The sequence below is a fragment of the Papaver somniferum genome, chromosome 7 (assembly GCF_003573695.1).
Source record: "Papaver somniferum cultivar HN1 chromosome 7, ASM357369v1, whole genome shotgun sequence".
In the NCBI taxonomy this organism is placed as follows: Eukaryota; Viridiplantae; Streptophyta; class Magnoliopsida; order Ranunculales; family Papaveraceae; genus Papaver; species Papaver somniferum.
This window is the reverse complement of record NC_039364.1, coordinates 78268547-78280477: the sequence shown is the minus strand read 5'-3', so window position 1 is coordinate 78280477 and position 11931 is coordinate 78268547.

The window sequence follows — 11931 nt, the reverse complement described above, 5'->3', positions numbered from 1 at the left end:
GGGAAGTGTTCATAGGCCCACACCTATGCCAATGAAATGTATAAGAAAATAAATAATTGGAAACTAACAAATTTAATGAAAACTATCACAAAATAAGTAGTACCAAGCTTTGGTGATCGCCAAATCTTCATTTGAATCAAAGGATGCCATTGCTTTGTATGTTGAGGTATTGGGAGAGTCATAAATATTATATAATGATATCAGCTTTGGAGAGTATATGGAACCAGGTGTGTGTTGTTTTGTAGGGAGAGCAAATGTATTTATAGGATGGTGCCCAAATATGGCCGTTATTGTACTCAATCAATGAAGTTGTACTTGCAATATTTTGAATTTTGATTTTGCCGGCATAGTAGTAAGGATAAACGAACCGCCGGAAAATGGAGCCGGCAGTGTGTCATCTATAACATCAATGCCGGTACATGGTTTATTATACACAGAAACCATATAATTTTTGACACTATATACCGGCATGTAATAAATATATAAGATCTACGCCGGTGCAGGATACCGGCATGGAATTATGTAAACATAGTATGCCGGAAATTTAATTTATTTCAAATGTTATCCTTGCCGACGGAACAACGAATGCACTTAGCACGTGCATCAAGCCTTTAAACCCCTAGGCGACCCTAATGGACGAGTTATAGTCTCGTGAGGGTTTACATAGAGATCTACTCACAAAACCTTAAGAAATACCTAACCAAATGGCCTAAAAACCTAAGCAAAGACCACTAAACTATCAATCTTCTTAAGAAGAATCTGTCTCCGATTTACCCAGCTGGTGGTACTCCGCGACTTTGATTACAATATGGTTGACGTTGGATTCAAACATGAATGCTTCCCCCTTTTCTTGTAAGTAACGCGTTTTCACAGATTCATGCTACAAAAACAACACACAAACTTTGTTTGTTACATAAAATTTGCAAACGAGTAGATTATGTCGAATTAATCATAAAGATACTTACGAGTTGTTGAGGGGACAATATATTGCGGGTAGCATGATTGATCCGGTGTTTCATTTTTAGATACTCAACCGCCGCATTTAGGATGATGTCGTGTCGTTCCTCGATTTGTTTGGCAGTTCTTCCTTTCAGGTTACCGTAATCGTGAATAAATTTGTTAAAAATATTCAACCACATGGAATACCGCGTGCTGTTATCTATAGTTGAAGGACGAATTTCGGCGTACCATGCTTGGGTGATTGCTAAATCTTCCTCCGAGTCGAACGATGCCATTTTTTGTATATGGGATTAGGTATTATACTAAGATATTTACAGATAATTATTCTAGGGTTTAGGGTTTCTAATTTAAGAGGCTCAAGGAGATATATAAGAACACACCAGTTTAGGACTTTTGTGTCCAAGTATTAGCTTACTTTATATAGATAAAAACCTCAACGGCTATTTTTTTTTGAAAATCACCAAAACCGGCATTGTAGTAATTGTGACATAAGATGCCGACACCAAGTACCGGTACAGTGTTTCCATAAGATAATCATGCCGGTACAAGGGAATTTCTTTACAGAGATTGGGCCAAATATGCAATCATTACCGGCATGGTTTTACAACAATAATCAATGCCGTTACACGGAACCGGCATTGGATCTATAATAGCGACTATGCCGGCGTTTGTGAGATTAAAAAAAAAACGGCTAGTTTTTTGAAAAATAAGACCGTAGGTGATTCATTTCTATATAATACTCCCCATTCCTTGGGAAAAATCTACACAAACCACCCACCAAATAAAAACAATCCTTCTCTCAAGAAAGCAAGCACGGTTAAAGCTTCACAAGGGATGAGAGATTCATCATCTAGCTCTATTTTCAAAGTAAGTATATTAAATATTACTAACAATATAATCTTCACTACTATGACGCATAACTAATATAATCTTCTCTTACAGAGTTATCATTGCAAGTGTCAAATTTGCAAGTCACCTCCTCATCTGGCCATGGACTGTCCTTTTATTTATTCAAAGTGTAGAAGCTGTGATGGGACACACCGGTTTTGGATTGCAAAAACTGATGATGATGAAAATGTAAGAATTTCTAAGGTGTTTGAATCACCCAAAGTGCGATGAGTTTCAATGGTTTGACAAAGCTGTTGAACTAGCAGAGTCAAGAGAAAACCACAAGGGCCAATGCAAGCCTATCGATGGGTGTGATGGGTGTTATATGAAGGGAAAGGAATATGTTGAAAGAGAAGAAGAACCAATGAATATGATCCTTGACACCCCATCCCGGACGATGTCTTCGAACAGATTCGGGAAACGCTCAAAGGTTCCGCAATTGTTGAAAAGGGATGGAAATAGATAATCTTTAACCAAATGTAATCCATTCTATGTTTTTTAGCATGTTTTAATTTAAAGTTTCAAATCCAATGTAATAGACTACTTAGGAATGAAATAAAATAGTGTTTGAAATGGATTTATACTCAAAACTAGCAGAGTGCCGGCATAGAAGCAACCAAGCTTACAGTGTCAGTTTTCTGTCAACTATGAAAGTTTGGAAAAAATCATAAAACCGGCATAGATGTTAGAAAAACGACTATGCCAGTACCTTCCAATTTCTATACAAGAACATGAAATTTTTAATCTTCAAGTTCCGGTATGGTTTTATAAAACATTTCATTGCCGGTACGAGGAACCGGCAATGAACTGTAATTTCCGTGCATGCCGGAACGAGTACCGTCGTTGTTGAACCTAAGCTTTTCCATGCCGGCAGCAGTCGTAAATAAATCTTGCAAAAATAACATTTCACTAGAAATCTAAACATGTTCAATATAAAGCAATCACTAGAAATCTAAACATGTTTAACATAAACCAAACAGCTGGATTCTGCTTAAATGTTCTTAATCCAGGTAACATAAACTAAAAGCAAGCCAAACAACTAAATAGTTAACCATGAGGTACAAACGAAAACACGTTCGGAATTGTTCAAGACGTAACAACCACCATCCAGAAAAAGAAACATAACTAAATAGTTAATCACTTGGTCTTTTGCTTCTTTTGTGCCGGTTTCTTCTTAATTTCCCCGAACAAATCTCTTGCACTAAGGTCGGGTTCTTCAATTTTATCAAGCTTCTTCACGACTTCCTTCACTTTTTCATTGGATAGCCCCTCTGCTTCATCGTACTTGCAACATAACTGCTTCCTCAACTTGCCAAGCCGACGCCGCTAGTTTCATACATACAACACATAATTAGTATATATATGCTAATATAAGATTATGTGTACATTAAACGACTAAGTAATTAACAATACTTACTAGCAATCCAACGGTCTTATTAAGTTGGGCGATCATAGGTGGTGCCTGTGTGGGAGTTGGAACGGGAGGGAGTTTCCGGAGTGGAACTTGGACGTCATCCGGGCGGACGACAAAAGGATGTGACCATTGCAGGTAAGCTTCCATATAGTCGGCATCAACCTCATCACCATTTTCCGCAAGCTCCCACTTATCCCACTGACTAATATCTACCAAACGACGTGATTCCCTATCCCTCTAAACTGTTGGATCCGGTTTTGGATTATACTCTACATGCAACCGATTAGGAGTTGAAAAGCACCGAGAAAGGTCAAGAACAAAACGTTGAAGAGAGTCCGTCTTGATATGTGATAATTGCTTATATCCAAGTTGGCGCATCACACGTGTAGGATTGGCCATAACGTATCCTTTTGGGTGGAACAACGGCCCATGGTAGAATGCAACGTTACCAAACCTCAAAACTTGGTGGTTTTCTCTAACTTCCTTGTAAGGGTCGAACACAACATCTTTGGTACTCATCGCGTCCAAAGCCAATCTCATATCGATCAGTCGACCCATGTTACCGGGCTTCGGAGTATTGTTGAACTCGTATCTCTTACCTATAGGCGTATCGGGTTCGGGAAGGTCTTTGATCTTCAAGGAGGTCCAGTCCTTGAACAAGGTTGGGAAGTTTTCATAAGCCCACACCTATTCCAAGGTGAAGCAATAAGTTTTGTTTCTAAGTTCACGATAAGGGTACGTGTGAAAAATATACATAATAACATAAGTTTAAAAACAAAATTACCTGCAGTATAGTGAAATTCCCGACAAATTGGTTGGTTTTAGCCTTAGAGGCCCTTCTCATCTACGTCATCAAATGTGCTATTACCGCGGTGCCCCAAGAATACCCATAGACATCTTCCAACGGATCCAAGTACTGAAGTTAGTTCGCACTAACCCTGTTGCCATTAGTGTCAGGGAATACCCTAGTTCCCAAGATGTATAACAGGTATGCAATGGCAGTATAACGAATTTGTTTAGGGTCTCATCCATCCTCCAAACTTCTTTTCTTTGTGTTTTCAAACCTCTTCTTAAGCAGCGTCAACTTGATTGTCTTTGTCTTACCAGACGTGGATTCATAAAAGCTCTCCACAGAAGTTTTGTAGTCCCAACCAAACAGCTTGTTAGTCAGAGCGTGCAACTTCGACCATTATAGATCCAGAGACTCAACTCCTTCTGCAATTGATTTACCGATAACACTCAAGCCTAGAATGTTCTGAGCATCTTCAGGGATGAAGGTCATCTCCCCAAAAGGGAAGTGCATGGTATCGGTTTCACCATGATACCTTTCGACGAAGTAATTGCCAGTCACGGAATCATGCTTCACATAATTTTCAACCAAAGCATATAGACCAGAATCCATTACTATTTGTTGGACCTCTTCACATTCCTCGGACAATTTCCAACAATCCGCGGCTTGGTTTCGGTAAACGCGCACAGCCTTCTTATGATCCTACAATTAAGAGACAATACAATTAAGATATTTTACATAAATACACAACAATACATATGCACAAGATAAAAAAAATGCTTACATAGGTTTGATAGATAGTACGAGCCCACGAGTGCTTGTATCCAAATAGTGTTTTCGGTTCCGGAGCTTCACCCAAAATTCTACCACGTTCAAGGTCAGATATCATGTCATTAATATGAGGAAGGTGGGAACCTTTAACTTTCACTTTGCCTTTGCCCTTCTTGCCATTTCCTTGTGTTGGTTGTTGACTTGGCCCACCAACTTCGCTTTGGCTTGCTAATTGACTTGGAGGAACCACATTATCTTCATCCTCACTTTCCTCTTCATCTTGCTCATCTTGATCATCGTGCTCATGGATTACAACTCGACTATGGTCACCACCACTCTCCCAAATTATCCCTCTTGTCTCAGCCCCAAAACGCTTTTTGCGACCTTCATCTTTCCCTCGAGGAGGGAGAGATTGAGGAGTCTTAAGACCGTCCTTCCTTCTTCTCTTAGTGACCGCATCTTTAGTTTTTCTTTTGCTAGCTTCCTTGGCTTTTGACCTATTTCATAAGCACACGAAATGAATGTGAGACAACTCACTTTTAGTTTTTGTACCGGCATTGACTTACTTTAACTAACCACACCGGTTAAATGTTCCGGCAGTGAACATTGACTATCGAGAATGCCGGTAGTCATATGTAATTCTCCTGGATATCAAAAGACTACTACCGGCACTCTCGAAATAAATCAATTCCATGCCGTAACTTTGTACCGACAAAAAAATCAACCTAAAATCTGTGCCGGTATAGGTGACAAATTCTTAAGTTTTCCTGTATGTTTTAAGTCCACTACCGGCATGCTCGAATTATTACAAAAGAATGTCGGTACCCAAAACCGGCATATAATGCAACCCAAAATCTATGCCGGTACTGGTGACAAATTCATAAACTCTCCTGTATGTTTTAAGTCCACTACCGGCATACACGAATTATTATTAAAGACTGCCGGTAATAAAAACGGGCATAGACTTCGACCCAAATTCTATGCCGGTATAAAAAATTCAGTTTCAGGTGAATCTGGGGTTGGAAACGACATTGAATTCATCCAAGATTAAATGCCAGAACACAAAACCGGCACTGTATTCATACATATTTCAGTGCCGGTACTCACTGAAACTCAACTGTTTCAGTTAGGTTTCGCGATTCTAACCTAAACCCATTGCTATAAATTGATTTAAACACTCATAAAGTAGTTTAAAATCACTTACCTTCTCACAGAAGCCATGGTTGCGAGAGGTTGATTCTTCGAATCTTCTTCTTCTTGCTCTTGAGCAATCTTAGCAATTCCTTGTTCCTGTTTTTATTGAGCAATCGATTTTGAGTTCGATTGGGCATTTGTTTTCTTTCGTGGAGGCATTGTTTATGATTCGAGTAGGTTAATCAACGAAGAAATTTTTGAATCGATGATTAATCGACGAAGAATCGATGAAGAACGATGAGAAAAAAATTCAAAACCTAACCCTAAGAGTGCTGGTAGTGAATTCATAGAATGGGGGATATGTTTTGGTTATTTGATTTTTATATTTTAGGAGAAAGGGTATAATGGTCTTTTCATAATGTTTTTAAATTAATCAAAGGGTATTTTAGTATTTTCATACCCAAAAATCACCCATTAGCACACACTATGGGTTGGGGGAAGTAATAAATATCCCCCAATTACTTTTTTTATCCCCCAATTTCGCATTCTTTTGTCATGATTTCTGTTTTTGTCATTTCTCCCCAATTTCGTGTAATTATGCATGCTTGAGAAATAATTCATGATAATAGGGTAAAGAGACAAGAAAAGAAATGGATCAAGAATTCAATATTATTATAAATTTTAGGAAAATGAATAAACACAAATCTATATAAATTGGGAACCCAACAATTTATATCAAAGAGAAAAATTAAATTCTAATGCCAACAGATTTTGCAAGATTAATCAAATTGATTTTAAAGTAATTTTAGGTGTTTTTAGTTTTGTTACAAGTTTAGTGAATGACCTTTGATGATATTTTTTTGAAGTAGTGAACGAAGTAATGTTCTACTGCCCATAGGATTTGCTCTAACGATTAACTATATTTGTCTCAAGGAGTTGTATGACTTACATACACAATATTAAAATATTCGAGGATAAGGACATGTTTATTAACCAACTCCTCAAAACATTTAGATCTGGACCGATTGGTTCGATTCTTCTCAGACAATTATGACATGTATGAATCAATGAATACATTTGAAACATATATCCTTGCCCGTGTCGTTACGTCACGGGTTAAGACCTAGTATATATATATATATAGCCCCTATTACCATTACAATATGTATTCTTGATTCATGGGATCAGATATATAGATTTTATATATTCCTCGTACATGAACAGAGGGATTATTACAATTTTCGCCTTCGGCAAAAAACCGCCATCAACAGGGGTATCTTCATTACCTGGACCAGCTATTATCAGATAATAATAATTTTGTTACTTAACTCCTCACTGAAAAGAAATCTTAACAAACTCACATTCTAACTTTTAACGTTGTAGAGAATTTGATCAATTCTTTCCACATTAGCATGGCAGTCATTTGATTTCTGCAAATGAGGATGGATTTCTGGTATCCAACTATCCTGCCTGATATTTATATTTGTTTTTCCACCGATTTTTCATAAGCCCAATTTCACTCATGTTGGTTATCCTATATAGGATACCCTTCCACATCCAAAAGTCAACATCTTTAGCTTTTAATATACACTTGTGATATAGTGTTAAACAACATTAATTCCTTCGATGGCTTTTTAAACTTCTCATCTTCTTAGGAATTCTAGAGAAAAATGGGAGGAAATAAATTGGCGTTGGATGCAGTGGTTTAAGTAAAAATTCAGACAGAGGGGATAAAAATCGTCATATAATTAAGTAATGTACTTGTAGCATCCCCAAAAGAGTTTAGACATCTTTTAAATTCGATGTTACCTAGGATTTTACATGCTTCCTCAAAAAAAAAAAAAAACTTCAACGACAGTGGTATATGCAAAATGATAACTCGAATTTAGATGAGAGTATTTATTTTTAAAGACTTTCATCCAAACCGATACCATGTATAAATTTTGATTTTTTCTTATATTATTATATTGGAAATTATCCTTATAAAAAATAGATAAATGCATAAATATCCAAGCTCTCATAGAAATTAATGTAGGACAGTTCTCCATTTTCTAGTTCTAATTTCTTTCTTAATTAGGATTTTCTTTTCCAAGTTTCGGTTTATTTCTCAGTTTTTCTAGTCTTAATACTAGTAATCCTGAAGCCTATATAAAAAGGTATTGTAATGTAGAGGTACACAACCCTAGCAATGTCTTTCTCTCTCTTTCCTCTGCGATTAAAAACTTAACAGACTAAAAATCTCACCTTCTCGGATCGGCCCCAAACACCTGTTTACCTTCTCTAATCTCCTCACCATTTTCAAGTCTTTTTAGGTTTTAAAGTCACTTTGGTTTTTCTTTTTCAAGATGTCAGGTTTTCGTTTTTTTTCCCCATCTTTTATACTTGTTTTGATTAAAGTGTTGCTCCACTTAAATCTAGTTCGTTTTCAAATCAGTGGGTTTGCCTCTATAATGGCGATTGAGGTTAGGGTTTTTGTTATTGTTACAAGAACCAAACCTGCAGCTACAAAAATAAAAACATTAGGTACACCAACAAAGTCATTAAGAACAACACCAATATCAAGCTCATCAATAACAAGATCTCCAAAGGCACCATCAGGAGCACTAATATCAAAAACACCAACAATAAAAAGTTTCAGAAGACCGAGGAAGACGAAAATCAAGACAGATTCCAACGGATTCCGTTACATGAAGACCGATTTAGGTTATATTTGTTACCCTTGTTACTGTATCTTTGGTAAGATCAGTGATATTAGGTTGGATCCATGCATCCTTTTATACCTATATATCACATGCTCTACTTTGATTTTATAAAAAGCCTTGAGAAATGATTGGATCTTTTGATCATAACATTTTATAAAAGCTCTTGAGAGATGGTTGGATCTTTTGATCATAACATCTCTACTTGTAGATTTGTTATGTTGTTTGGAAGTGCTACTTGTTATCCAAACTAGGGTATTTAAACTAGTTATGTTACTTAAGAATCATCATGGAAAGGTTAGATTTTTTTCCTTCATCAGACGTGTAACTATGTTGCTGAATTGCTTGAATGTGTATGTTGTACATTTGGTAAATCAACGGTAGTTGAAAGTCCACTGAACAGTTTTGAAATTTCTGTAATGGGGAATCTTGAAACCACTGTAACCATTCCTGACTTCTGGAATAGGGAATCTTGAAACCACTGTAACTGTTCCCAATCCTATATCGGATGATTACCAACGGATATGAGGCTTGCCATTTTATCGTAACACAAATAAACATAAATAAAAATAAATAAAATAAAATAAAACATCCAACATGGTTATTCGATATATCAAAGTCATTTTCTTATTTATTTATTCTCTAGTTTATTACGTTTTTGTGAATCTATTGAATTTATGTTATTTCTTATTATTCATTGTAATCATTGATTCAAATGTTCGGTTTTACCACATTAGAGATGGTTTTGGGTTTCATTTTTTCATTTTTTCTCTAGGGGACACATCCAAACACAGGTGGAAATGTTCTTAGGTCAGGTGGAAATATGTGAGACGATAATTAAGTCGACCGAGCGAAGCGATGGAGGATACTATATACAATGAGTTTGTGTCAATGTGGGAGATGATTTTTTTCCAATTTGACACAAAAAGATTGGATTTGGGTGGTTTTGTGTTATTCCCTGGAAATTTCCAAATTGTCCCTTCCTTTTAGTCCAATTACTATAACTCCTTATGTATCCTATCTTTTTAGGGGTATAATTGGCAACCAAACTTTAATATAACATATTTAAAGATCCATGCCTTGAAATTTTACAAATTTTATCTCGTTGTAATGGTTTTAAAATAATTTATGCAATGAGTACAAACAACTATATCAAATTTAGAGTTTTTACGAAAAAATCGGAGTTGTTTATCATTTTAAACCCAATTTTCGAAAATGAAATGTATATATCCATTATGCAAACCAACACAAAAGATACACAATACTTTAGGTTGCCATAATTTGGTTTACGCATCAACTTATTTTCCGTCGCAACTAATAAAAAAAGAAGGCTATTATTGGGGCGTCACACTCCATTAGAGGGGCTTCACTTGGATATCTGGTGACCAAAAATCTGGTTAAGGGATACTTTTGATTCAATAGCAATTTGTCCAAATTACCCTTCAATTAAAATTAAAACAAAAACAGAATAAAAACCTAATCTAATCTTCACACTTTCAACCTTTTGACTCATGCTCTCTTCTTCTTCTCCTCTTTATCTTCTTCTTCTTCACAGTAAATTTCTATTTTCACATCAATTTATTTCATCGTTTTCGATTAATTGGCGATTCGAAAACCTTAACATCGTTGGATTGAAATCTATATGAAAGATGAGAAAGAAGCAAACTGATCTCAGTGATGGTAATCAACATCTCAATCAACCTCAACTTCATCCTCAACTCATTCCACCGATTCAATCAATTGAAGAATCAAGTTTTCAAACTCCTCAACAATAACCCATGGTGTATGTAAGGTAATAATCGAACAAACCCATCTTTTTGTACTCGTTTTTGTGCTTAAATCGAATGAAATCAAAGTAAAATTAGAGTTTTATTTACTTTCTGCTAGTGTTACGCCTGGGTACGGTACTAGATTTTTCAATCGTAATTTAGTTTTTGAAGAACTTACGCCTAGGTTTAGTTCAATTCAAGCGTAAACTTTGATTTGCATGTCGTTCACGTCTAGGTTTAGTTGATTTCCAGGCGTAATTCCAATTTCAAGCCTAGGTTTAGTTATTGAATTTTCCCATCGTGAACCTAGGCGTAATTTTAGTTTTACGTTTCGATTGAAACCTAGGCGTAATTCTTCCTGGATGTTTTGAAGAAATTTGAACTTTAGGTTTGCGCCTAGTTTCTTTCACACATTTTCCAGGCGTAATTTAGGACGTCTGAGTTTGTTATATGTAGAACCTAGGCGTAATTCTTCCTGGATGTTTTGAAGAATTCCAACTTTGGGTTTACGCCTAGGTTCTTGCACTACACTTCCCAGGCGTAATATTGGATGTCCAGGTTTTCTATATGTCGAACCTAGGTGTAATTTATCCTGGATGTTTTGAAGAATTCCAACTTTGGGTTTACGCCTAGGTTCTTGCACTACATTTCCCAGGCGTAAAGATGGACGTCCAGGTTTTCTATATGTCGAGTCTAGGCGTAATTCATCCTGAACATTTTTTTTCTAATAGATTGGATTTCGTTACTAATTCATCGATACTGATTCTATAAGATCTATTTCTTGTAACTTGCAGGAATCGTGATAGAGCAAAGCCTAAAAAGAATAGAGGAAATAACTTAACACCAAAAGATACTCCTCCACCTCTCCATAAAATTCATTGTGGGGTAGATCATAGAGGTCTCCATGAGGATGCTAAGAAGAAGAAGGATATGATTCAAGGAAGTAGCTCAACATGTACTGAAATTGAAGATAATGTTTTCCAAGATCTAGAAATTGAAGGGGATCAATTTCAACTACCGGTGATATTGGGCGGTACACTCATGATTATAGATACACCAAATCAAGAAGAAGAAGTTGTTGTTCAAGGAAAAGGGAAACAAGTTGTTGTTGCTTCACCTGAAGCGAAGGAAAAGAAGCCGAGGAAGAAACCTTCACCTAAAGGCAAGCATATTCATAAAGGCAGAGACATGTTGTTTCCTAAGAAGAAGAATGGAGCACTTTGGGGTGAGGCGCCTGATAAATCTGCGGTCTTATTTGGTTATCCACATTCATGGGATGCTAAGGTTTGCGAAAGCAGGGTAATAATCTCAAACTTTCTCTTATTTTGCATGATTTTGTTCAACTTTATATATTGTTTATGTGGTATAATTTAGAAATTTAACAAATTTGTTGTTTATACATTCTTTGTAGGATCATGAAATTGCGATAAAGAAACTGAAAAATAAAAAGGGTGGTTATTGGCCGTTAGGTGAAGAATGTAAAGAGGTTTGTGATCTTGTTTTGGA